This window comes from Aedes aegypti, chromosome 2 (genome assembly GCF_002204515.2).
Source record: "Aedes aegypti strain LVP_AGWG chromosome 2, AaegL5.0 Primary Assembly, whole genome shotgun sequence".
In the NCBI taxonomy this organism is placed as follows: domain Eukaryota; kingdom Metazoa; phylum Arthropoda; class Insecta; order Diptera; family Culicidae; genus Aedes; species Aedes aegypti.
In genome coordinates this window covers 336273878-336301299 of record NC_035108.1, presented here as the reverse complement: position 1 = coordinate 336301299, position 27422 = coordinate 336273878, and the positions used below count along the sequence as shown (strand labels likewise).

The following is a 27422-nucleotide window of genomic DNA, read 5'->3' as shown; positions in this document are numbered from 1 at the left end:
TGAATTGACATTTTGGGAGCGAATGGAATCCACTAAAATTTACCAAAGTTAAATGTGAAAATTAGCTGAGCCGATTTGGTTGCTTAGAATAGTTGACTTTGTCACTAAATTTCGACTAGATACATCGTAAAAGCGCAAAATATGTGCAGGAAAAGCACAGACAAACAGACGTAACACTTAGAACATTTTTCTGTTAAAAACCATCGCCACTTCACATCGTCATCATCTAGTGAGCATAAGGCGCTCGCACCCTTTTCTTTCCTGCAACAAGATCAAATGGGATTTTTTGTTTGTTGTTTTCATACGAAAACGGTATCCGTATGAAAACAATCCATATTCGTGCGTGAGCAGGAAACAGAAGGGTGATTAAACGTCATATTGCCTCCAGCGACGTTCGTCGTAGTGCTGCTTCCATCTTTCGATTATCTCGCGTCCGCCCGACAAAATTTTCCCATCTTTATCCCTGCACATTTCGGCGCCGAATGATTCTACAGCAGATTCTCATTTGACACAATCCCACATGCGCATCAGTTTGTTTTTATTTGATTTTGACGACAAATCAGTAAAAAAACTACAACTACTAAACAGTCAGTAAGGCTGATACAAATATTAATTTTCTTTTATGTCACCCCCCCTTCGAAAATCCGAAAACTATGAATGGGAGAATAAAAAAAGATTCATCATTTTCTTGACATCAGTTAGGTTTTTTTTTAGTTTTTAAGGAAAAAAACAAGTAAAATAATGATCAAGAGGACGATTGAAAAATGTTTAATAACTATCATTAAAAATAATAATTAGAAAAAATTACTTGTTTCATTTTAATATTTTGGTCCTAATTTATTTTTAACAACCCCCCCCCCCCCCCCTCGTACCTTCCAAGTGGTCTCGGACATAAAAGAAATTTAAAATTTGTTGTATCAGCCTAATTGTTTTTACTGACTTTTCGGTCTGTTCGGTAATGTTGCAAAATTGGGTCTGACAGCTACCGTAGTTCAGTAAAAAGTAAAAATTATTACTAAACCTCAGATGTTTTCAATCAAAAAGCTGAAAATTCGGTATTTTTTATGATTTACATTTTCCCAGTATAAAAAATTACCGAAAAAGCAAATCGTTACAGTTTTACATAAAATACATGTATTTTTAAGGATTTCGTGTTGCGTTTACAAGATACAGAATTTTTCGTCGGTTTGCTACCTTTTTTTTCCTGCTGTGAGATGTTTTAATATAATAAAAAAAAATAATTGTGAAATAGTAAATGATTAATTTTGTAGATTGTTTTTCGGTAAACTGTCTCAGTCGAGTTTCGAAAACTATAATCAAAAATTAAACCCTATTCGCATCCCATGAAAAATTATACCAATCACGCCTATGATTCGCTTCCCGAAAAGTGTAGGCTGAATGAAACGATCCGCACACAGCTGCTTCCTCTTCCCAGCGACGCACGTCCGGAAAACGCATGCGTCCGGAGAGAGAGCAAAAGAGATTGGGCCCGTGACCGTCAGGAGCGAACCTGATAAACATGTGGTGAAGCTCTATCGATCGCCGTGGAAAAATCAAACTTTCATTTCCCACACGCTTAGAAACAGTTACACAGTGGATGTGTAAGTTTTATGCGGTTGTCAAAATTTCTTGTATATTTTCACGCAATTTTGCATAAGCTTAGATTTACAAATTGATCATGCGTAGATCTACCCTGACGCAAAATTGCATAAAAATACAAAACAAATTTCGGCAACTGCGTAAAACTTCCACATACACTATGTAACTGATTCTAAGTGTGAAAGTTGAGCCTGAGACAGAGAGAGGAAGAGTATAACTTTTATGGTTTGTTCCATCCAGGGAAGCACGACCACGCAAGCACCCCCACTAGGTGTGGAGCGGAAAAGCGGAAAAGCGCAACAGAGTGTTTCGAATCAGCAGCAGCATCGCAAGCAAGCACACCCACCCACGCACAAACCTTGGTGGCTAGTCCAGGGCCGATATAATTTCATTCAGTTTTTTCCACAATTTGAGAGGCGTTGAGGTCGGCGGGAAGCAATCTACGTCATAGCCTTCGGGATCGTTGAAGACCACCACGCTAGGGCACCCCCTCAGGGTTGAACAATCGCAGCCTGGAACCGGAACAGAGCAGACGAGATCCGGACACTGGACACGGGAACTTTCTACGTTCAGTGAGTTCATAGTGCAGAGAAGCAATTTTTGCCTTGATAGGACGAACACTTGAAGGAGAAAAGTTATTGCGATACTTACACACTTATCTGTGATATCGTGGGTGACGTGAATCGTGAATTACCAGGCAGCTCCATGAGTGTTTTATTATCTCTCGGGTCGATTCGATAGAGCCTTCCATCTTCTCTCAGTGCCGTTCTCGCAGTTGCCGTCGAAGCTTATCTATCATTACGCGGAGGATCTCCTCCGAGGCAGAGGGTCTTGAGTTAGTCTTGAGCAGATTTTTCTTCTGGAAAGGTGAAGTGAAAAGCATTGGGACAAACATATTGTCTCTGATTTCACCTGGGAAAATTTCCTCCATTTTTTGGTTTTTCAGTTCTATTACCAGTGAATTTTAGATTTCATTGCATCGAAAAAAGAAAAAAAAAGCACCCAATAGTGGCGGAGAAGTGAAGTAAGTGATTTGGACGGGTGGGGGCCGTCCCTCTGTGGCAAAGTGACAGTGGCTGGCAGGCTGGAAAAGTGCAAGTTTCCAGCGAAGACGATGGGATTAATGGATTCCTGCTAGGCGTTCGCTAGCTTTTGCCTAGGAACGAACAACCTCACAAACGTAACCACACTTGAAGGGAGGAGAAATCCTCGCAAAGTACGTCAATCAGTCGCGAATCCGCTGGTATCTGATTTCGGTAAGTACACTATCCCCTATTGTTGAAGCCCGGAGCCATTTGTTCAGATCCGTCAGCAAAACAGAAGAAGTTGACCTTTTCCGAAGTTCCACCCACGCTAATGGCTGTGGCGACTATTTCTGGTGATCGTCATTGTTCATTGTCTCTATATGACAAGATGGATCCCGTTTCGATAATCCTCTTCCTGCGAGTGTGGCGATTTGCTGATTGAACCATCCCACCTGCTGCTATCGTTTTTCCGAAGTAGATATTTTCCATAACTGAGCATGGATCAAATGGTGGAAAAGCACCAGCCCAGAAGAGTGAGGTCAAGTGAACTGAACAGTTAGTGGGTTATCTATGGTAGTGGTGCTCAAACTGCAGAATATTGCGGTCCAAATCACATTTTCTTATCAGAGCTGCTGGCCGCATGGGAAAACCTACCGTTTTGATTCATGTTACGGACACTTGCGGGTTCAGTGAGGTACAAGTCGACATAGAGCGTATTAAATAAATTATTCTGGATAATTCCTCAGTGTTATCAAGTTTTCGAAATACTTAACTTTCGATTGATGAGTAAAGATTACGTTTCAGTAACTTGAATAATTTTAAATAAATCGGAATGTGTGATTTTTTCATGATTTTTATTCCAGACGTCTCCTTACTTTTGCCTCATAATTTGGACACCTTGATTCGAATTCCGAACAGGTAATGAAAATAATAATTAGAATGCTACAGTCATTGATATTAGAGAGACATCTAAAGTTTAAAATTTTCAGAAATATAAATAGAATAAGGATTATTGAAGCGAGCTTTCAAATTGGAAACTTGTGAAATGTTTTCCATACAAAGTAGAGTGTTCGAAATTTGAAACTATTCGGATTTCGAATCAAAACGGTAAAAAGTTTTCCAAAATTGCATAACTTAAATTCAAAATTGACAGACAAAAATTAAATATTTATCAGAAAACTGGAGTTGCTATTTAAAAATAAATCTCGCATAAATTGGGGAAACACATTGGTAACCAGGTGTGTAGCAAGTTGTTTCTAGCCAAATTAATGAACTAACATTCAAACCACCATCACTGATATATGGACAAAGAATTTTTCTTAATTATAGCGTTGTTGAATAGCTTGTACGGCCAGTCATATGCTCAGAAATAACGAGCTATACATTTGGTTAATAAAAGCTTTTTGGGCGTAATCATAAAATAGACGAGAAAAATACAAACAATGTTTGACTCACCCAGTTTTTTGTTGAAATGGATTAATATATATTTTTTCTGGTCACTCTTAATTTCTGCTTAATGCTTAACACAATTTATTGTTTTATTGCTACGCAAAGAATCAGAAACATTTTCATATTAGTTTTTAGATTCCAATTTATTTAATCAATGAAGATGTTCGGTGTCAATGATTATTAAAATAACAAAATAATTTAGTATTATGACGAACTAATTGTCCATGCATACGTTGTATTGTCAAGTAGGCCGTGCAGTACGCTTAAAAAAACACACACTGCGTGGCTTACAATTTGCATTTTCCGATTTGTCAATTTTCTCGGTGGATTTTCATAAATTTTATTCTAAACAAGCCCCTAAAGAGATAAGATTCTAAAATATTTTTAAAACAGCCAGATTTAAATTCACGATTGTTTTGGGATTTCTTCTAATCTAAATGAAAAATATTCAGAAAAGAAATAAATATCCCATAGCAAATCTTCGACAAATTGATTTAAATTTTGCTGTTTGCTCATGCATAATTGTGTCAAAATATTTACCCAATTTTAGTTAAAACAGTTTTCAAATCTATTGTTTGAAATGAACTTCAAACCTATCCTTCACTGACTAAATCGAAAAATTTCGATACTTTTATGACAGGAATAATTTACAAAACTTAGATAAAACTTGATTTGTTTGGACATTTTACATATGATTAGGCGTATTTCGAAAATTTTTAAGATAATGAAAACGCCTTAGCAAAATAAACGCCTTTTGGTAGAAGTCCACGGCTTCAAAGCAAGACCATACTGAATGTAACTGGGATCGATTACAGATCGGTTCAGGATTTTTTCGTAATGAAAATGCCTTGATTTTCTTGTGGCCATAAGGTACCAACGTGCCTGTCACCCGATTTACGAATGGGAAAACATCAACTTAGACAAAGAGAGCTCTCCATTAACCTCATTTCTGTGCGAAAAAAAGTTAGGTTTATGTGAGTGATATTGAACCCACTGTAACTAGATCTTAGAATGGTTTTAAATTGATGTCTTCGGCAAAGTTGCCCATGAGTCCAAAGGCTTAAGCTAAGTATGCTGTTCCGCTCAAGAAAAGTAAAAATTTCTGCGCAAGAAATGGTCAAGAAATTTTCTACAGTGAGCTCCATTTGAAATGACATTTCTTTTCAACTGCGTACTGCGATCAAAGAAAAATGCTTTTCTTTACCATTTCTAGCAAGAAATTTTCCACGCATCGAGATAGGCGATTACTTTTCTGTTGAAGTGCATACTTCGCTTTACTCTACATGTTTGCTTAGTTCAACATTCTACAATTAGGAGGTGCTATATTTTGAACAGTAGAAGCAAAGACAAATTAAAGACCCCCATGTCCCTTGAAGTTGCCCAAAATTTTATGGCTCATAAGGTAATCTAGAATGCCGTTCAAAGTGTACTACGATCTGTCAAACTTGGGTACCTTTTGCACTACCGAGGGACCAAATGCAGTACTAGAAGTGGTACCCTGGGAGGGAGAAACCGATACGAAATTTCTGTACGTCATAGTGAGCCGAGATTCTGCTGTCACGAACTGTCACTGTGAGCCCGGATTTCAAACAATGGACAAACATGGAAAAAGTGCGTAATTGATCAAAACATTTTTTGGCATTTCATCAAATGTGACAAAAAATCGATTGATAAGCTATTCATGCCTATTCAAAAGTAATGTCACGATAGCACCTTTTATTCTGATTGAATATAAAGTACTTAAATACGCATCATTTTACTTTTTCTAATAAAAACGAAAATGAAATGCATAGAAAACTTTGGCCCTTTTTCAATGTTTGTCCGAAAAGGTGGAAGGTACACAACAAAAGAAAACTAGCGATTTTCATCAAGTCTGCCTTGATTGTCGTTGGCAAGCTGTAGTTTTCTTGCAGTTTGAAAAAAAAATCATGTCATATTTCGTGTGTAGTATCGGTGCCTCCCTCCTAGGTGGTACCCAATCTGAGCCCGAGTGGGACGGACCGCTAATGTCGCGACTTTTCGTGTGACCAACATCTAGTTTGCCACGCTCTGACAGCTTGAGTACCGGGTCTATAAGTGTCAAATAAATTTTTTCGACCAAAATAAAACATTCTCTACAATATGGCTTTAAACAAGCAATCAAAAACTTCAACAATAAGTTTTAATAAAATAACTCTATTTTGTGATAACAGCGCCACTAGCGTTCTACTACTTATAATTCTATTTTTTAAACTCACATATCTCACAATATAGAACATTTCGAAAGTCGCTGTTTTCGGCAAAGTTGTTCGTTAGGTTTGGGACTATGTGCTACATGCTTGGGTGGTTCGGTATTTTATAACTAGGGGATGGTACACAAATTATGTCACGCTAAATTTCGACTTTTTCGACCACCTCCCCCCCCCCTTTGTCACATTTTTTGTATGAGTTTGTAAGGCTTGTCACGCTTGCCTTGACCCCCCCCCTTGGAGCGTGACGTAATTTGTGCATGACCCCTAGGAGGCGCTTGCGAGTATTGAAAATTTAAACATTAGTCAATGTAGTTTTGATCTGAGAGAGAGAGGAGATAGCTGGCATAAATTGCGAGCTCCCAAAAGTCAAGGGAACCTGTCATCAACTGTTGTCTACTAAATATAGTTGTGTGTTGCCAAACTGCTATTAATTGTATATATTCATATCGTTCTTCATAATGAACAACAAGAAGTGAATATTATTTTGACCAAAAGAAGTTCATATGACCGTTGTGTACAATCCAATAATTAAGGAAAGAAGTCAAAGAAGGCAAGAAAACATGCCAACTGGCAGTGTGCTGTCTCCTCTCTCTCAGGTTTTGTTGTAAGAAAACTAGCTTACCCAACGTGGCTAGCCACGTTCCAACGAAATTTTATAGCGAAGAGGTATGCATAATCTTTCAAAGCGCATGACACTTATGCAGAGCAGTTAAATGATGTCACGTGACTTTTACAATTGAATATTGCTGATATCACCCTTCTCTGTAAAAAATGTCATCAGAAAATGTTATTCCCGGTGACCTTTTCCGTATTACTGTGGGTTGGTAATATTTGCTGATGCTATATTTCGCATAGAACAGTGCAGTAAGCATTTGAATTTTTCCAAAATTTTTACATTTAAAAACACTGAACTAATGCCCGCAAAATCGCCTAAATTTATGCTTTGACCATACTTCATGGGAGCACGTGGCCTTAATGTTCTAATCTGAAATTATATTTAATGCTGTTGTAGTGTTTCATACGTTATGAAACATTTCAAAAGTTCCAGTAGATTCTATTGAGGAGTAGAATCTTGCTGAAACTTCTACAATATTCAGCTTTATAATTCATTATCAACTTGAAAAATCACAGTTGTGATGAAGTGACATCGACTACTTCGATTTATGGAACGGGAATAGTTTGGAAAACTGTTTTAAAGGAGCATAAGAGTAACAATAAAATTTGTTTTTTAAAAGCATCCATGAGACGATATCGAGTTATTGAACATCGACTTATGGAGGTTTCACTGGATAAACGGAAAAAAACTCGAATATTTGGCGCACATTCATCTCATATCTTGTCTGCATATGTCGAACGAAGTTCTTACTACACTGTGAAAAACAATGTTTCTGAAAACTGTAGAATATGCTGTTGTAGTGCTCCTCAAATTGTAATTGTAATGGACTAACAATAATTTCAGATTGCTGTTGTAGTGATCAATGAAACTCTTCGGTGAAACATTTCAAAGCGTTACTGACAGACAGACAACTCTGGGATTTTATATACCGTAAAACGGGGTAACTTTGATAGTTTTTTCGAAGAAAACTTCAATATTTATGCATGCTGTTTCAAAGAATTACAATTTATATTTTAAAAACAAGTACTGATATCCTAGCTATCGATTGCACTTGATAGATTGTCAAATGATTTATTCTGAATGGATATATAATTTTTCATATAATCGACAGTCGGTTTTCTGTTTTGGGGTAACTTTGTTAATGGAGTAATCGAACAAGATTGAATGAATTACGGAACATTTATAGGGCGTTGCATACCTCTAGGCGTTTAACGCTATATGGAAATTTCTGACTTAGATTACAAAAATGGTCCCAGTGTGTAAAAATGGTTTTCGCTAAGAGATTTGAGACCGAATTCATGTTCTACTATAACTAGGCTATCATGGGTAAGTGACGAACTCATTATGACTTTATCAAATAGTGGTCGTAGAACAGATTGTTTGTAAGCGTTGCAAAAATGCTAAAATCTTGTAAATTTTTCATATTTGCATAAAAATTCTCAAATGCACTTGATTCCAACGAAAATAGCTTTGAAATGAAGTGTCATGTTAATACTCTTTACTTTTGCATTCGTTTTTCTTAACTAGTTGACAGAAACTTCGTTATTTCGTTTAGTATGTTGGGGGTCTCGCACTACCAAAGTTACCCGCATTATCAAAGTTACCCCGTTGTACGGTATATGATTCAAAAGAAGCGTGGTTCATCGCGGAGAGGGGCTTTTGTGAAAAAATCCAAAAACAACTATTTTGGGTGTATATCTTAGAAGCAGTTCTGTGCTGTTACTTCAATAGGGCCTTACTGATATTAGCGATTTCTCTTCATCGATCCTCTTTTTCGCTAATAACTTCGCTAAATTGAATAAATCTGTAATATTTCTTGTTAATGAAGCAAGATATAGTGATTATTCAACCTAAAGCACAAACATATATTCCGGAAAGAGAATCAGTTTTCTGCAATACTTAATGCAAAGAGAGCAACGATGAAGAGAAATCGATGAATGCAGATAAGCCCGTATGAAAAAAAAAACACAGAGTTATACAATGAGAGTTTTGTGGTCTAATGGCTACCGCTTCTGCTTAGGAAGTAGTTCGTGGGCTGGATGAGGAAGTCGTGGATACTAGGTCCGAATCACGGAGAAGAATCATTCATTATTCTCCAACAGTCCGCGGCGAGCGTCTGAAAGTCAAACCACCAGACGGAAATCTTAATATCAATTAAGAAAAATGGTACGTCATGGCAAGTCCCTGCACTGGTGGTGACTCTAAATCACAATACAATACAATATATCTTAGAATCAGAAGTTATACACACTAAATAGCCCGTCATTCGTTTTAGCAGCCATGTTTACTTTACAGCTCATGTGATAAAACTCAGGGGCCCAGATAGCCGTAGCGGTAAACGCGCAGCTATTCAGCAAGACCAAGCTGAGGGTCGTGGGTTCGAATCCCACCGGTCGAGGATCTTTTCGGGTTGGAAATTTTCTCGATTCCCAGGGCATAGAGTATCCTCGTACCTGCCACACAGTATACGCATGCAAAAATGGTCATTGGCATAGTAAGCTCTCAGTTAATAACTGTGGAAGTGCTCATAAGAACACTACGCTGAGAAGCAGGCTCTGTCCCCACTGGGACGTAGCCGTAATGCCAGAAAGAAGAAGAAGAAGTGATAAAACTCAGGCCCCATTGTTAATATTGATTCAGAAAAGTATTGCTATATACGCTCACATGCAGAAAGTATGCTGATACTTTTTCAGTTATGTCAGTGCAAGGCCAACAGATTTTCTTCAATTCGTAATCCTGTATTTTAGCTGCTATCATCAATGTTGTGTACTAACATCAATGACGGTCTACTTCGCCTTAAGGAAGCAGGATCCGTCATTGACTTCAGAATTTACAAAAGCAGTCTTTTCGTTTAAAATCAAATTAAATTGCACAAAAATGTGTTCACTATATCCTGTTCTTTAACCGAAATACAGTGAACACAATTTCATCGAATAACTTGTCTTGAAGTTTCGATTACGTTGACGGATCATTGAACGTTTAATCAGAATGCCGATCTCAGCTGTGCAAATCTCGGTTAAGGCTGAGTATCCCGTCATTTGTTTTGGCAGCCTTGATGATTTTGCAGCTTGCAATTTCAAAGTGATAAAAATCGTAGGTAATATTGAGTCAGAAAAGTATCACTACTTGCGCTTACATGTAGAAAGTATGCTGATACTTTTTCAGATATGACAAGTGATTTTCTCGATTTGCAATCGGTAGACAAATTAGCCACAATCATCGACGCTCAGTACCAATTTCAATGACGGCCTCCTTCGCCTTAAAATTCATTTGCTTTATTTCAGCAAAAGTGACGTTTGATGTCAACGGCACCCAAAGATGCTGTGTTTAAACAAATTATTTTTAGCTGACATATCAGTTAAAATTCAGTTGCTGACTGCTCGGTTGTGCGGATCCTGGTAAAAAGAATGATAATTAGTCGAGCTCAACTGAGTGTATAATTTCTTCGGTGAAGATTTGTCAATATGGCCCCAAGACACAGACAACGTACTATTTTCATGAATATGATTATAGAACAGTTATTTATGCAACAAGTTTCAAAATGATGAGTTTTTCAGCACGAGTCATACATTTATCGAGTTTTATAACGAGTTGCATACAAAAATTGCTATTTGTTATTACGAAAAAAGCCATGTAATCGGATTGTATCTAGGAGCTAGCATATTTCAAGAAAACCCACGTGGACATCCATGCTTCGTACAGGCTCAATAATTTTCAATCAGATAGGTTGGGATACCTACATAGGGGGAGATCCCCCAGTACCGGACACTTAAGCCACTATATTCATAATTCCAAAAATATTGGTTTTATTTGCTCGTGTTACCCATTTATGATAAGTAGGGAAAGTGTACCAGTTATGGCCATAGTGGTTCCCTATTTGGCCATATGCAAAATTTGGAGAACTTTTATATTTTTAATCTTTTTGAGTGTTTTAACATCAAAATTTATTCTTTAATTTACTGCTAAAACACAAAAGATTTTTCAAAATGTAAAGGCATTCGAAATATCACGTATGGCGAAATAGGGAACCACTATGGCCATAACTGGTACACCTACCCTATTATCATTTTTATAGTGTACAAAAAAATATTTGAAAATATAAATATGAATTTTGACATTGCATTTTGATAATGTATTTTATTACCAAATTGATCGATCTTGAAAGGTGGCACACAATACCGGACACGATGTGGAAACGCCACAAATTCTGTAAATTTGAACATAATTGAATGCTTTTGGTTTACGAATAGTATATTAGTGCCAATTCAGTGCATTTGCAACATTTACAAGAACAATTTGAGTTTTTATTCGTTTGCAAGATGTGCATCAAAAACGTGTTTCATATATGATGAAAAATAGCACATTTTACGATGTTGTTCTGAATGCTCATTCTTCTTAATTTTAATGCATGTTTTATACCATGATCGACGGAATCCATGAAAAATGAATGTATTTAGAGACACTGGTGCAATAATTACAAAGATATCATATAACAAATCAAGCTGTCCGAAACTGGGGGACAGGAGGTTCTTAACCAAAATTGTAATTTGTCCATATTTAGTTCAATTATGGTACAAAATACATTCATACTATCAAATTAGTATTGTTCAATCATGCTTGCGTGATCCAAAGTATTTTTTCCATGTTCAAAATAATTACTAAATAGGCTCAAAATTAAGGCGATACGTCAAATTTGTTAAGATTTTCAAACATTTCTACTTAATTAAAAATACATACATATTTCAAGGATATGTTATTCTACGCAAACATTAGTCTCCATAATAGCTTTCTTTTCTTCTAATACACCATCTTGATTGGACCATGATTTCTCAATTTTTCAACTTTGTCCGGTATTGGGTGCTGTCCGGTACTGGGGGATCTCCCCCTATATACCTGAGAGAGAGAGGAGACAGCTAGCTTTGATTGCAAGCTTCCAAAAGTCAAGGGAACCTGTCACCAACTGTCACTGGAAAACCGGCACATTCGAAGAGCAGAGCGTGAAAATCCGTCAAAATTCAAGTAAACGTTATTAAAATTTCTGGGTGTTTTTCGATATTTTCACATTTTAAAACATTGAATACCTAAATATAAATAAGTTTGCCAAACTTCTATTGATTTTTTTTTATTTTCTCATCCAAAATTAATTTCTCATTGACCAAAATAAGTTCATCTGACCATTGTGCTCAATCCAAGAATTCAAAAAAGAAGTCAAAGATAAGGCAAGAAAACATGCCAACTGTCAGTGAGCTGTTTCCTCTCTCTCTCTCAGATACATACCACATGGCTGTCACAAATTTTCACGCTGAATTGATAAAAACGTGGAAGCTATCAGACATTCGAGGACAGGTCAGATAAGATGCCGCATTGAATGTTATACCTCATTGTATACCCGTTATACCTGTTATACCTAGATATAACCCGATGTCAAATCAGAATCGCACACACGACTCGTATTCGGATCGTCCAATGGCTTAAGATCAAGTAACTAGTAATAGAAAATACAGTTGAAGAATGGCTGTAATAGACAATCAGATATTTTGTTGGGCATTCTCAAAACAGTGCTGAAAAGTAGCACTTTTCTTTTTCGTTTGTTAGGAAAAGTAGGCCTTTACACAGGAAAAAATCCGTTCTCGTGTCCGTGAACAGCAGTCATGAACACGTCAACAAGCAAAAATGCACCGTTAACTAGATCATGTTTATATGAACGCGTTGCCTAGTTCCGAGAACGTTCATGTAAATAGGGTGATACCTCACGGTGTATTTTTGACAGTTTACGGTTTTCATAACTCTTTTTTGAGCGTGCTATATTGCTCATTTTATTGATGAAAAGTACGCTAATGAGAAACGGAATAGCTAATCACTTTAAAATGGAGGAATTCTGTGAAAACACTTTGACGTTGAATGTGAAGGCCTTATTTTACCATGGTGTTCCTGAATTCACCACCTCTCATAAGAAATCAAAGTAAAAACATGGCCAATACTGGTGCAGGTGATTTAGTATTCGCTACCCCTGCATCCTGACCAGTGAATAAATTTGTTCTGCTAAACATGAATAGAAAGCTTTTGTCTAACATATTACAGTAATAAAAGGATTTTTCATTGATTTAAATCTTCCCTTGAGGGCCTACCCTATAAATTTTAGACATTTTGAAAGTTTTCCTGTGAGGTAATAGGGAGCCGTATTCCTATTCTTGGCACTTTTCATTCACTTCGTCAGTGGGGTTTTCTGAAAGCTACAGAGTTCATAGGGTGATGCACTAGTATTCATCGTATTAAGCTTTTATAAGTGAGAGCCTGCAATTTTCCCAGAATTGCAGTAAATGATGCTGATACAAACCGATGCCAAACCGTTTTTTCCAAAACGGCTTTCGCATTATGCAATTAGATTTAAAAAAAAAATCGTGATCGTCTTTTTGGAAATAATGTAGAGTAAAGTAGGGCAAAAGTTCGAGTGGGGCAAGAGTTTCTTTTTAAGATTTCTAGCTCAATTTGAAACAAAACTTATAAATGTTATGGTGGTTTGAATGCTATTCAAGTAAGAGATTAAGATTAGAAAAAGTTATGGCTATTTGTTGTTTTTTGACGTAAATATTGTAATTTTTGGTCGAATTTTCGATGCATGGAACGAAATATAGATAAAATCTTATTCAATAATTTATGTGAGGGCGTTTCTAGACCCATCATAAGGATGCTTTGAGGTGTATTAGTTTTTGCATAAATGCTTGGAATCAATGTTTGGCCCATAGTGGGGCAAAAGTTCGAATCAGCGGGGCAAAAGTTCGACCCATGTATAAACTCACGGAAAATCTTGCAAATTGTCTAAAATCCACATTTTATCTTTAAATTTATCGAAAATCGCCTGATTGTGCGAAAAAGGTAACCAAAATATAACATTTTCACTCAGTTTTGCGAAAAACTGCTATTTTTAGGTATATTACGATTAATCCTTTTTTGGAAAATTTTTTGATGAAAATTTAGTGTGTATTTTTCGGTAAACATAAGTTTACGGCTAATATCAAGTATGCCTGTCATAAAAGTATCGATATTTTGTGGTTTGGCCAACGAACTTTTGCCCCACACTTGATTGGAACTCTTGCCCCACCGGTGGGGCAAAAGTTCGTTTATGACAATCAATTTTGAAACTGTTATAACTAATAATGGGTGAATATTTTGACATAAGTTTGTTCAGCAAAATTATGGCCAATATGTTAGAGACTTACTGTATGGTATTTATTTTGTTTCAATTGCTATTGTTTTTCTGGAAACTTTGATTATACCACTAAGGTCGAACTTTTACCCCACCTTACTCTAATGAAATACTCTAATACTCTTGCCGTATTCTAAATTCGCGTATCGTTGTCATTTCTGTCTCAATCAGTTTCCAGATTCATCTCACAACTTAAGGTGTGTGTGGTCAAAACTCAACTCATAGGGGTAATCAGGGTAAAACCGACACGGATTACCGACAAGGATTGAACTTTGTTTACATTCTCAATTTTACGCGGTTTTTGAGGAAATTTCATAAAATTTCATGAATTATAGAGCTTTTACGGCGTGTGATTGAAATGAAATCCTTCAGTGATGAAGTACGAAGGTTTACATAGTGAAAATAAGTGCCTGACAATGTAAGTTGCACAGGGGGACGGAGAGAAACTTGTATTCGTAACTGCAGTTATTTATCGAAATACAGTCGTTTTATTGCATTTTCGGTATACAAGTGTACGAACCATAACAGCTTTCACAAAATTACACCTGGTAAATTAATCTATGTTGCAGGTAAGTTGGAATATCCGCCGTAGTGGAACATTTTAAGTATGATACGACGAATAATAGCGCTTACGGGGATATAGATCGAAACCCTATTTGGCCGCAATATGCGTCATACTAATGCGCTTTTCAGTGCAAAGTTTCAGAAAATTCGGTCGAGAAAAACCCCCCATGTCAAAGTGAATCATGGAAGTGCCCTAGTAGCTCTGCGCCCTATATGGCTCGAACTTTCGCCCCGCTGATTAGAACTGTTGTCTCACTACAGACCAAAAATGATTTCTTAACGTTTATGCAAAAAACGAATAAGGCAATCCATGAGACAGCTGCGATCGGGGGCACGACGTTAGGCATAAGTACGATAGGCATAAATACGATAGGCATAATGGACGTTTGGCATAATAGATGTTTGGCATAATGGACGTTAGGCATAATGGACGATAGGCATAATTTTCAAAATGAAAACAGAAATTGTTTACTGGAAAAGTGTACTGACTTTTTTGATATATTTTTTTCTATATTTATTAACGAGATTTTAAGCCCTGGGCTAGTTCATCTCGGGACCAACGGCTTTACTTCCCTTCCGAAGAAAGTCGTTACTATGACTTTCACGTCATAAGTGACTATCTCGGGGATGGGATTTGATCTCAGGTCCTCGGCGTGAGTGGCGTGAGTTCTAACCACTATACCAGGCCCAGCTTTAAAGATCTAAAGCGTGTCCTTTGAAATGCGATTGCCTTGCAGTCATCCCATAGTTTTGAATCCTTTGAGGTCAATTTCTAGGACAAAACTTGATTAAACGATCAGCATTATGATGCTGTAAAAGGTCTTCATTACCTTTCTGGCAACTTCTGCGACCATAGAGCAAAGCCATGCTGAAGGTATCTTAGTTCGGTTCCTAGTCGATCCAGGATCTTTTCGTTTTCTTCACTTTCTTGGCCATGAAGCATAATCGTGTATCGTGCACAAATGAGAAAGCCAAGAATAAGAACGACGCTGTACATGATATGTTGCTCATCTCTTGGGTTTGGTTTTACACATATAACTGGCAAATTTTTCATCAGAGATTATCCCTTCTTTAAATTGAAGGCTGTTCTTTATAGTTTTGATGCCAACAAAATTATTGGAGTTAGTGCTGCTAATGTCTCAATCAGAAAATTTCCCTTCTTCTATAAGTAAACTGTTCTTAATTAAACGGCTGGAGGAAAAGACTGTTTGAGGAATCACCTTCTTCCAATATATGTTGTTATTTGTATTCTTGTTTTTCTAATAGTTTTTGGAATTGTAGATGTAAATATTTCCATCCGAAATTTTCGTTTCGACTTGCTGTTGATTGATTATGAGTAACACTGGGTAATCAGATAAGTTGTAAGTGCTCTATGCAATGACATTGGGAATATCATTTTGCTCCTAAATGCATACTGTGCTATGTTGAATTTGAACTTGACTTTTGTAATTAAAATAATATTTAATCAAATTTTACTTCTCAAACTCGACGAATTTCGAAGAAATTGATTGAAAATCATTGAAAATTGTTTGCATAAGTAGCAAAGGAACCGTTCTCACTACATTTAATTGATGAGCAGACTCGAAGTAGCAATATAACGCCAAGAAGATAGTTGCCATACTACCAGAAAATTATTGCTGAAGATAATATCACCTATCATAAATTGTTGACTTGCCTCTCGATTATTGTCTTCAAGGTACTCATTTGCACTGTAAGTATTAATATTTATATGGAAGATTTCCCTTCTTTAGAATTAATTCAATTATGTAAGAGAAATATAACAAAAAAATGGCATATACTCATTAAAATAAACATCTTTAGAAACAAATAACACTTTGATTGCACATCGCAAATTTAAATTGATACTTACAAAAATGGATTGAGCTGGATTTTAAAATGATAACAATGACAACCAGTTTTCTTCCATATCTGTCATTCAGTTTATGGTCACATTTCATAGAACCGAAAAAAGTCATTTAATACCAGCCAATCAATCCACCTCCTCGTAACGCTTTTTGTATGAACATCGCACTTTTTTATGAGCTGTCACACCTTAAGGACACATACCCACCCCCATCATCGTAATTGAATTTGTAAAGGGGCCCGAAAATTTTTCAATATAAGACGAGTTTCAAATGGCACAGGCGCAAGTTATTTTATGCCAAACGTCAATTATGCCTAACGTATATTATGTCTAACATCCATTATGCCTTATGTCTTTATGCCTAACGTCCATTATGCCTAACATCCTTATGCCTAACGTCCTTCCCAGTGTGGCATCCTACGGTATTTAGAAATATTGGAGAAGGTCTTTTCTTTGTAGAGTATCCAAACTATGGTGAGCTCGAGAGCTATCACCAGTAAGGACTCAATAAAAGTCGAGACTCCTTTCCCAGTTTCTGGTTCGTAAGAATCTGTTTATTATTTCGTCGTTTCTGGGTTTATATCTTGTTACAAAAGCTTACAATGTTTAACTGCTTAATCTATTTTCTATTGGTGAGAATGAGACAACTGGAGTCCATACTTAAAAATTATTCATCTTTGCAAATGTGGCATTTTGTATGCCTAGGTGGTCCGTGCCCAAAAATGTGCATCTTGCTATTTCGGCAATTCGTATCTCGGTGGTCCGGCCAGGGCGATGCAATTTGAAACCTTTCGATTTCGTTTGCCCGTCCGTGTAGGGCTCACGCGGAGGAGGGAAAAAGGAATGGAAATAATTCTGGCACTTGGGGTGCGGTTGTCGCATATGGTTGTAATTTCAATATCTTACACTTTTCGAGTGCATTGGTCGGTTTCAGGCGGATGGCCTTTGAGTTTGTTTATGATTGTGGGTTTCGGTGATCAGTGGTTCTCAACCCACGACACCAGACAACCAAAATGTACGTATAACGAAATCAACTGGAGGCTTTGTATGTGCAACATTTCACTTATAAGATGTCGCGAAAAGGCCTTCTACGTACAAAAGTGGAGGCGATATGCGTGCATACATTATGTGATGAATAATAACATACAATGCGACTGTATAAATTTTCTACCGAACTAACCTGTGATCTTATCCGACTTAACTTATGATAACAAATGTTGATTTGACAGCTGCTACGGAGTGATCCGATTTTGTTTGTACGAGTGTACGAGACGAAACAAAATGTACAAGTGAACTCAGAAAAGAAGTGTTTTATGCGAGGAAGGTCATCTATCTGACGAGTTTATCCACGGTGTTTTGCGGGTTTGATGTAATTAGTATGAATAAACGAGTTGTAACGTGAACTTTCATGCGATTTCTGGTTGTCTGGGTTATGCCTAACGTCTTTATGCCTAATGGGGTATATTCGCTGCGATCAGCTGTTTTTTTTGTTTACCATGTGCTTTTGACGTTTCGCGATCGGAGTGACTTTTCGATTACAAAGGAAAATGTAAAGCTCCGATAATACTCGCATGATTTGTTTACTCTTTCATTTCGGTTGCATTCACACTTTTAGCTGTCAGTCCTATCACGAAAACTTCTCATGGATAGCCTTATACACCTCAATACATTCATATGTTAGGCTTAGCAATGTCCTTTCATGAAAAACCAAATCAGAAATATTGCACTCTTTCTGAAGACTTCTTCTTCTGTTTGGCACTACGTCCTCACTGGGACAGAGCCAGCTTCTCAGCTTAGTGTTCTTATGAGCACTTCCACATTTATTAGCTGAGAGATTTCTTTGCCAACGTTGTCGAGTTCGTATATCGTGTGGCAGCGTGACTACAACAGTGCGTAATGGGTAAAGTCATACAGTAATGTTTAGATAGTCAGGCTGCTATTAAAACTTCGGCCAACTCAAGACCGAAGCTTGTTATCACATGTCGAACTCATATTGAGGAACTGAATTCAGTCAACTCTGCTAACATTGTGTGGGTACCTGGCCATTCTTCCATCACTGGAAATAAAATGGCTGATGAGATAGCTTACAATGGAGCATCGCATGACTTCATTGGCCCTGAGCCAGCTATTCCGATTTCGAAGCTTCAGATCAATTCTGTGGCGGCAACTCAGCTCAAGCAAGATTGGAATAGTTTGGAGTCGTGTCGTCAAACAAAATTGTACATTACTGAACCATCTCCAAAATTTGGGAAGTATTTAACAACTCTTTAAAGGCAGAATTGCAGTCTCTTGGTCAGAGCGTTGACTGATCACTGCCGACTCAGCTATCACATGGCATATATTCAGCATGCTGACTCATTTGTGTGTTTGATATTTGCGAATTATGGGGCCTTCCTTAGCCGAGTGGTTAGAGTCTGCGGCTACAAAGCAAAGCCATGTGTCTGGGTTCGAATCCCGGTCGGTCCAGGATCTTTTCGTAATGGAAATTTCCTTGACTTCCCTGGGCATAGAGTATCATCGTACCTGCCACACGATATACAAATGCGAAAATGGCAACTTTGGCAAAGAAAGCTCTCAGTTAACAACTGTGGAAGTGCTCATAAGAACACTACGCTGAGAAGCAGGCTCTGTCCCAGTAAGGACGTAATACCAAGAAGAAGAAGAAGAAGATATTTGCGAATCAGATTATGGAACTAAGTAAAACTGATTTCAGGAGCCTGATTCCATCGGGTAAATGTTGAAATAGGCTCTAAAATGGCGATGGCACAAACTTCCAAATCAGCGGGAAATGTGTTTCTGGATCCAGCCTTCTGTTTCACTTGACGGAGGAGAAATCCTCGTAAATTACGTCAATCAGCCGCCCATCCACTGGTATCTGCTTTCAGTAAGTACACTATCAAAGTATCTATTGTTGTAGCTCGAAGCCGTCAGCAAAACCGAAGAAATTGACCTTTTCCGAAGATTCACCCACGCTAATGGCGGTGGCGACTATTTCTGGCGATCGACATTGTGCATTGTCTCTATATGACAAGATGGATCCCGTTTTGATAATCCTCTTCCTTCGAGTGTAGTTGGGAAAAGCTCAGAGTAGATTTGCGGGTTGAACCATCCCACCTGCTGCTAACGTTTTTTCGAAGCAGATATTTTCCATAACTGAGGATGGATCAAATGGTGGAAAAGCACCAGCCTAGAGAAGAGTGAGAGGTCAAATGAACTGAACAGTTGGTGGATTATCTTTCTCCCAACCACTAATGCTGTTATCTTTCTCAATTGCGCCTGGGGGGGCTTCCTATTGCCATGGCCGTGATCTGATATTTGCGGAAAGCTTTCCCGGAAAAGTACTGATGGATTGAAATAGAAGTGGAAAATAATTAAAGCAGTATAATTAGAAGCTAGCTACGGTTTCGTTCGAAATAGGCGTGAACTTCCAAAGCTGTAGAAAATTCGACAATCCATTCAAATTTCACGAAGTCATCGCGTTTTGAATTTTGAAACAATATGACCCCTAGTTACAGACAATGTACTACCTTAAGAAATCCATGCGCAAATAAAAAAAAGTGGTGGAAACTCAACAACGTATGTGACGAGTAGTAATATGTCACGATACAAAAGACGTGCTTCAAGAGAAAAAAAAAATCATAGGCAAGTGTCAATCGCTGAGTCAAAATTGACGAATAATTAATGCAACAAAAAAAAAATAAAAAAAAGAGTTTAATAATTAACTACACTACTGTTCTTCTACGCATATTTGTCCCACGGCCCATATAGTTTACGTGAGACAAGTAGGCGTAGAAGGGCAGTACTTAAACTCAGATATTTTATACAATTTAGAAAAGATTCAAAACCCATGAAAACGGAGCATTTTACTCCAGTTCTACAAAAGCGTTTCTGAACAAAAGTCCATAGAAATTTTCCCAGAAGATAGTTAGATGCCCCCCTCATTCCCCACCACAAGTCCATTCCCATTAGATGAGTTTCATCAAAACGTGACAAAATGTCAGCGGGTAGGTATGACGTGTTGAACATTGAATGTGCATTGAAATTGTAGAACAGAAATTCAAAGTTCATGCCGTTCACACAAAGTGTGTGCGTGTGTGCCATTTTCCGCATTAGAGAAAGATGGGAAAATCATCACCACATTCAGCTCCGTTGGTGGGCGAAGGAACCATGGGAAAAGTAGGTATTCTGCATAACTACAATGCTTCTCGTTCTTATCGTCATTCCCAGCCATCACTATCTAACACATGGGTCTACGTGCTGTGGCGTTGTTGGGATGCCTCACTGTGCCGTCGGACAGAGGTCTAGGTTTCTAAAAAGCTGGCATTAATCAGATTTTCAAACATATTTTAGTTGAAAAACACGGTTAGATATCCATCTAACATCTGATAGTTAAAACACATACGAAAATTTCAAAAGACAATAATTTTCCTTCATGTCACGTGACTGAAAACCTTAATTTTTGGTGTAAAATCCAACATTTTTTTTAAATTTAAGCTCGTTTAAATTCAGCATGTGTTTTCCGGTCGGTGACTCATTTTTATCTAGATTCAACTTTTCCGGAAATTAACATGTTTTATCTATAGTGACCCTTTAAAAATAACAACTATTATTGTAGGGGAACTTACGTATTGTCGGCAGCCTAAGCAGCTGAACTTTTAAGAAGGCAATTTTACACAACACTAAAGCACAAAAATGAGCAGGAGACACCTGAACTATACTTAAACACTCTTCATTTATTAATTATTATACACAAAACACTATTTTGTTCTCTAAATCATCTATTTGTCCTCACCAAAGTCACGAGGCAATTGTTCTTTTATCGGCAATGCAATTACTATTGTCGGCAACTAAAATGTTCTCTTCGGCAATCCAAAACTGTACAAAAACTAGGTTATGTATTGGTAACTTTTCGTATTTGTTGACAATGCCTGAAATAAAACGTCACTCATTATGTTCTACTCGTTGAAATGCCAATGCAGAAAAATACAAAATACACTGAGAACAGAATTGCATATATTATAGGTATTCTACTAAACAGGTCGAAGATTTATTAACAGAATTGCAGTTATGAATAGAATAGCAGAGAGTCAAATTGAATACACAACGACAGACTAAGGCGCCGTCCACAAATTACGAAACGCTCTAGTTGCGGAAGGGGGATTGGTCGAAAATTGTACATTTTAACGTTACGTCATAAATGGACGCTGCCTAATTTCGTTTTCATTTATTTCTTCCATTTTTTTTGTTGTATTCAATCTCACTATGGCAGCATTTCGGCTGTAAAAATTGCCATGTCATTATTATAAACTTGCAGCAGGTGCGAATCCAACCAAGAAGTTGCAACGTGACGTCATGATTAATTGATTCATATTATTGTGCTCTGCAATCCACGGAACGTGATTTTCGGATTACTTGATTTTTAGATACAAAGGTATCGACCGTGATAATTATATTTTGAATTTGTTTATTGGCATATCGGTCTATTTTGCTCGAAGTAAGAGGGAGCATGGAGAAGAAAGCAATGAATACTATATGGATAGGTACTGTAAGGGAACTGCGAGAGAAATTGGATTAGATGTTGAAAAGGGCATACCATATTAAACAGTATTACTTGAAACGTCCTTCCTTGTGGCTAACGTCCCCTATGGGAACGGCTTAGGTGTGTTTTGCGAATGACACTACCAAGCAGCCAGAGAGATTTTTAGAGTAGCGTTTGAATGGGTTACATGCATGCCCTTATTCGCTACTCGCACATGCGTTAGTGTCTATTAGGGTGCAGCTTATTTTTCAAAATTTCTCAAAACCAAAAGTTCGTGTACTCTTATGAATTCAAATCATATTAGAAGAGAAACCTGAAAGTTTGAGCTAAAAAATTTGGAATTTAGAGGTGGCGCAAGCGTCTTGAAGGTGAATTTTCAAATTATAAAAAATGGACTTTAGTGAAATCACCATAACTTCAGTAATTTCTAACCAATTTTGAAACTTTTAGCACCATTATCTACAAAATTGAATTTATGAAAACTTTGTAGAACATCAAATTTGTCTTAAATCGAAACTAGTCTAAGTTAATAGTAGTTTTCTCAAAATGTTTCCTCATAGTACTCAAAAATTCATATTTGTTTGACCATAACTTCATAAATACTCAACTGATTTCAAATATTTGAAGGAAATTTAGTTGTTTCCAAACTGTTCATACAACATATTTTCAAAAAAATTGTTTTGGCTTAGTTTTGTAACAACACTAAAAAAAAAAAAATCAAAACTAGCTTCAATAATAAGCAGTTTACTCCAAATTTTTCCTCATTTTACTAAAAAAATATCTTAATTTGACCATAACTTCATGAATACTCAATGGATTCCAAAAATTTTGTATTATTTTGAAGCTTATTTAATTGTTTTCAAACTTTTCATACGCCACATTTCGCTAAAAAATGTTTTGACCAAGTTATTCAACAAAAATCGCCAGTTTTTTTTTCAAATTTTTGTCAGTTAAACAGCTGAAACCGGTTTTCTTCATTTGTTAAATCTTTGAAAAGAAGTTGGCAACAATTTTCAAATAATTTTGAAACAATAATATTTTTGCACTTGTTAAAAATATATGCATTATACAACTCGTTAATAAAGCAAGATGCTTTATAAACTTAAGTTTTATAGGAAAAATGTAATTTTTGCGAACAAACTTAAACAATCCAAAGAAATTCGATTTTTCTTTAAAAAATCATGTTTTTGGGTAGTTTTTTGTTACAAAACTAAGCCAAAACCATTTTTTAGAAAAATATGTTGTATGAATAGTTTGGAAACAACTAAATTTCCTTCAAATATTTGAAATCAGTTGAGTATTTTTGAAGTTTTGGTCAAACAAATACAGTCAAACCTTCATTAGCCGATATCTGAAGGGACCATCGACTAATATGGGCTCAGATAGCCCTAGCGGTAAACGCGCAGCTATTCAGCAAGACCAAGCTGAGGGTCGTGGGTTCGAATCCCACCGGTCGAGGATCTTTTCGGGTTGGAAATTTTCTCGACTTCCCAGGGCATAAAGTATCATTGTACCTGCCACACGATGTACGCATGCAAAAATGATCATTGGCATAGTAAGCTCTCAGTTAATAACTGTAGAAGTGCTAATAAGAACACTAAGCTGAGAAGCAGGCTCTGTCCCAGTGGGGACGTAACGCCAGAAAGAAGAAGAATCGACTAATGGAAATATCGAGTCGTAGAAACAAATGCCTTAGGTAACTGTTTGTGAGGACCATCGCAGTAATCATGAAATTTTGTTTTTAATATGGTTCCATGAGTCGATACCGAGTCATGGAACATCGACTCATGGAGGTTTCACTGTATGAATTTTTGAGTTCAATGTAGAAATATTTGAAGAAAACTACTTTTAACTTAGACTAGTTTCGATTTAAGACAAATTTGTTGTTCTGCTGCAAAGTTTTCATAAATTTAATTGCCTCAGGCTGAAAGTCTCGTTAATAAAGATAATAATAATAATAAATTTAATTTTGAATAAAATAGTGCTAAAAGTTTCAAAATTGGTTACAAATTACCGACGTTATGGTGACATCACTGAAGTCCGTTTTTTATATCTTGAAAATTCACCTCCAAGACGCTTGCGCCGCTTCTAAATCTTATGGTGGGCTTCGTAGCCGTGCGGTTAGCGGCGTCAGTCGTTTAGGCGTATTGTGCTACGGAGTGTGGGTTCGATTCCCGCCCCAGTCGGAGAAAACTTTTCGTCAAACGAAAAATTCTTCACTGGTCCACTGGTCATTCCGTGTGTCCGTTGTCTAATGTTAGTTATGTTCAGTCTGTGCAGCCTATGGCTGAAGACGGTGTAAATTGTCTTTTTTAAATATTGTTGGCTCAAACTTTGAGGTTTCTTTTTCTATTGAATAATAAGCCGCACTCTAGTGTCTATGCGCAAAAAAACGCTAAAAGGTAACGCGAAAAATATTTGTTTGGCGAAACACATCTAACGAATTATTTCTCAAATTTGGGAATTATTTTCGAAAAAATATTTGGTATCGGTTGTAGGGGAATTCGGGGCATAATGGACACATCAAGCAAATTCTTTTGTTAAGACCATACAATGAAATTTTGTTCAAATTACTCCCGGCTTGTTTTCAAGTTTGATATTAGTACGACGTGCTATATTCATTCATGGTAATAAAAATTATATCATATGCCAGAAAAGTGAGATAAAAAAAATTACTTCCAAAACAAGGTTGGTGAAAAGGTATCCGGGCAAAATGAACAATTGAATAAAATTTAATTATTTCAAACTATTTAACGTCCGTCAGTCGCTCCGATGTCTAAAAAGGCTCTCCTGCTATCATAAGAGCTAAAAATAACCTTTCTGTTTTCATTATTTTGCTCAAAAATTAGATTCTCCCACGGCCTTGCTTATATGCCACTTTGAAGCAGAAAAAAACTTAAAGTCAAATTTCAAAGGACAATTGAAGCAAAACATAAACTTTTTTTACCGTCAAACATTTCAAATGCAATACAGGTTTCATGCAGGGTATGAACTTTTGATGAAGTATGCATATTCTCAGAGATTGAGGGGGTGTCCATTTCGCCCCGGGTGTTCATTATGCCCCTAATCCCCCTACGTGATGGTAATGACTATCACGCCTACCAAATATTTTTTTCGATTAATGTTTTAATTTACGAGAAATTTGTAGTTAGATGCCTTTCTCCATACAAAATGAAACGAGAAAACTTCTGGTGATCAACTGCTGACAAGAGCACAGCAGGTATTCCGTGGACCAATGCACGAGTTCACTAATTTGACGTTTGAGCGGTGCCAAATTCACTCGTTGCCATGACCACGTAAATGACACGGCACCTCTCAAACGTCAAATAGTGAACTCGTGCATCGGTCATTGCGCGTAAGGGCTCGGCCAGGGTAGACGCGAATTGCGAAGCGAAGCGAAAATTACACAGGAAGGAATAACAATTATTAATAATGAAGTGAGTTTGGGCCAGTGTTTATTTTTACGTTCATATTATTCTCAGTGTATGAGCAAACCAGAATAGACCCTTTGCAAATCAATTCACTTGTGATTTGACACAAATACATCATCCTCTGATTGCCTGTAGAACAACAGGAGTGTTGCCAAAAAAGTTAACCTATTGAAAGACGTATATTTTATATGTTTTACGGTATATTGAAGTTTATGCGCTACATTCTTCAGATAAGGAAAGCATTGAAAGGCTCAATTATTACTAATGCATACCAAATACACCGCAATTGAATATGGCTTTCTGCCAACCTACTCTTGTAATAAAAAGTGATTGCCGAGGAGAACAAAGTGCAATAATATGAATTTGTGATTTGAAGCATAAATATTAAGTATTTTCGAGTGCTTTATAGACAAATCAAAAGTTTAATAGAGCATAAGTGATCAGTGCGTAGCATTTGTGACAAATTGGCATTTTAATCGGAGAATTGGACCTTTAATAGTGGTCAGTTTTTCTTAAGCTCTTCTTGTGTTGTTTTGTTCGGCAGCTCACGAATGACTATAATTTCGTAAGCATTTATTTCATTTAATGATAAAACCCATGTTATATAATATTTTTGTGAAAGATGAGATTTACATGGAAGATTATAGTTCAAGAAATATATTGAGTACATTGCAGGTAATTCCTGTTCCGTACATAAATTTTAACAAGGACGATACGTTAGTGCTGCCGAAAATACCCTCAGGGTGCCGAAGAGATAATTTACCCTATGTCAAATAATAAAAGGACAGCATATTCTTATCATAAAATCATAAAAAATTAGGCGCCTCAATAGCATGGAAAATAACAATTTTGATAATATCTTGTTCTATGAAAACCAAAACATGACGACTAGGCGACTATAGCCAAAACAGGGTCTACGACCCTTAGACATGTTCCACAACACTTGTCATGATCAAATAATCAATATATCAAATAATGAGAAAACGTAATGTTTGTCACGATGTTCAATATCTGTACCAGTGTGCATCGCCAATCAGCTGCTGGTAGCTTTTGTGATAGCTGTTGCTTAGCCAGGGTGTCATAATAAGGAAACGAGGCGCCCAAGGTTGCAAATTTCAAAGGTCCCCCATGAGCACCTCCCCTGTCCCAAGCATTCATACTTCGGGAAGACCCAATAGATAGCATTTTCTCACTATATGTGTTTCTTTTTCACATGGGGGACGATAGTGAAAGATGCACCCAAGTGGTAATTTTTTTTTTTGCTTTGAATACAGATATAAACGGGTCAAAAGCAAATATCGTATACTTTATATTACAGCGAAGCTTGCAACAACACATCTCAAATATAATAGTTATTAATTCTATTTGATAGTTATGGGCCGTTTTGTATCCAATGCCGTGTACTCTGTTGTGGGCATTCAACAGTTCAACATGATACGTTTCTTTTCTCGAATGAACAACTCTAGTGAACATACACATGCACATCGTGTGACACTATCGAAGAGAGAACGGAAGTATTTTAGACAATCAACATCACTACACAATGTGTGACCAGTAGGCACCCATGATAAGTACGTCGATAAAAAGGATTCAGCAAGTGATATCGATTGATTACACTTGTGTGATAACATTCAAGGAATGTACTTAATCAACTGTAATAAAGCCCAGTTTAGGCAAGATGCATTTAAAGAAATTCAATGATATTTATGTCAATATATGGACTGTGTCCACTAATAATGTAGATCTTCTTATACTTAAAATAAGAACTTTCTAATCAATTTTTTCCTTAGCTTCTGTAAAAAGGTGTTATCACAGTACTTAATTTTCCTACGGTGTTCGGGTCAATATGACCCGAAATGCACTTTTAAAGCGTCAAAACTTTTGTTTGTCACTTCCT

The 27422-nt window shown here is 36.9% G+C and overlaps 1 protein-coding gene across 5 annotated transcripts in view; it reads left to right on the top strand.

The window, feature by feature from the left end:
* Positions 1 to 1898: 1898 nt before the first annotated feature.
* Positions 1899 to 27422, top strand: part of LOC5566917 (receptor-type tyrosine-protein phosphatase-like N) — a 131752-nt gene continuing 106228 nt past the window's right edge. For 3 of the 5 annotated variants that reach the window (XM_021846030.1, XM_021846031.1, XM_021846028.1), the window contains exon 1: positions 2178 to 2855. The gene's annotated coding sequence lies outside the window, so the exon portion shown is untranslated. Of the gene's footprint in view, positions 2856 to 27422 lie in introns of all 5 variants that reach the window. The other 2 variants (XM_021846029.1, XM_001651281.2) reach the window with 2 other exon arrangements.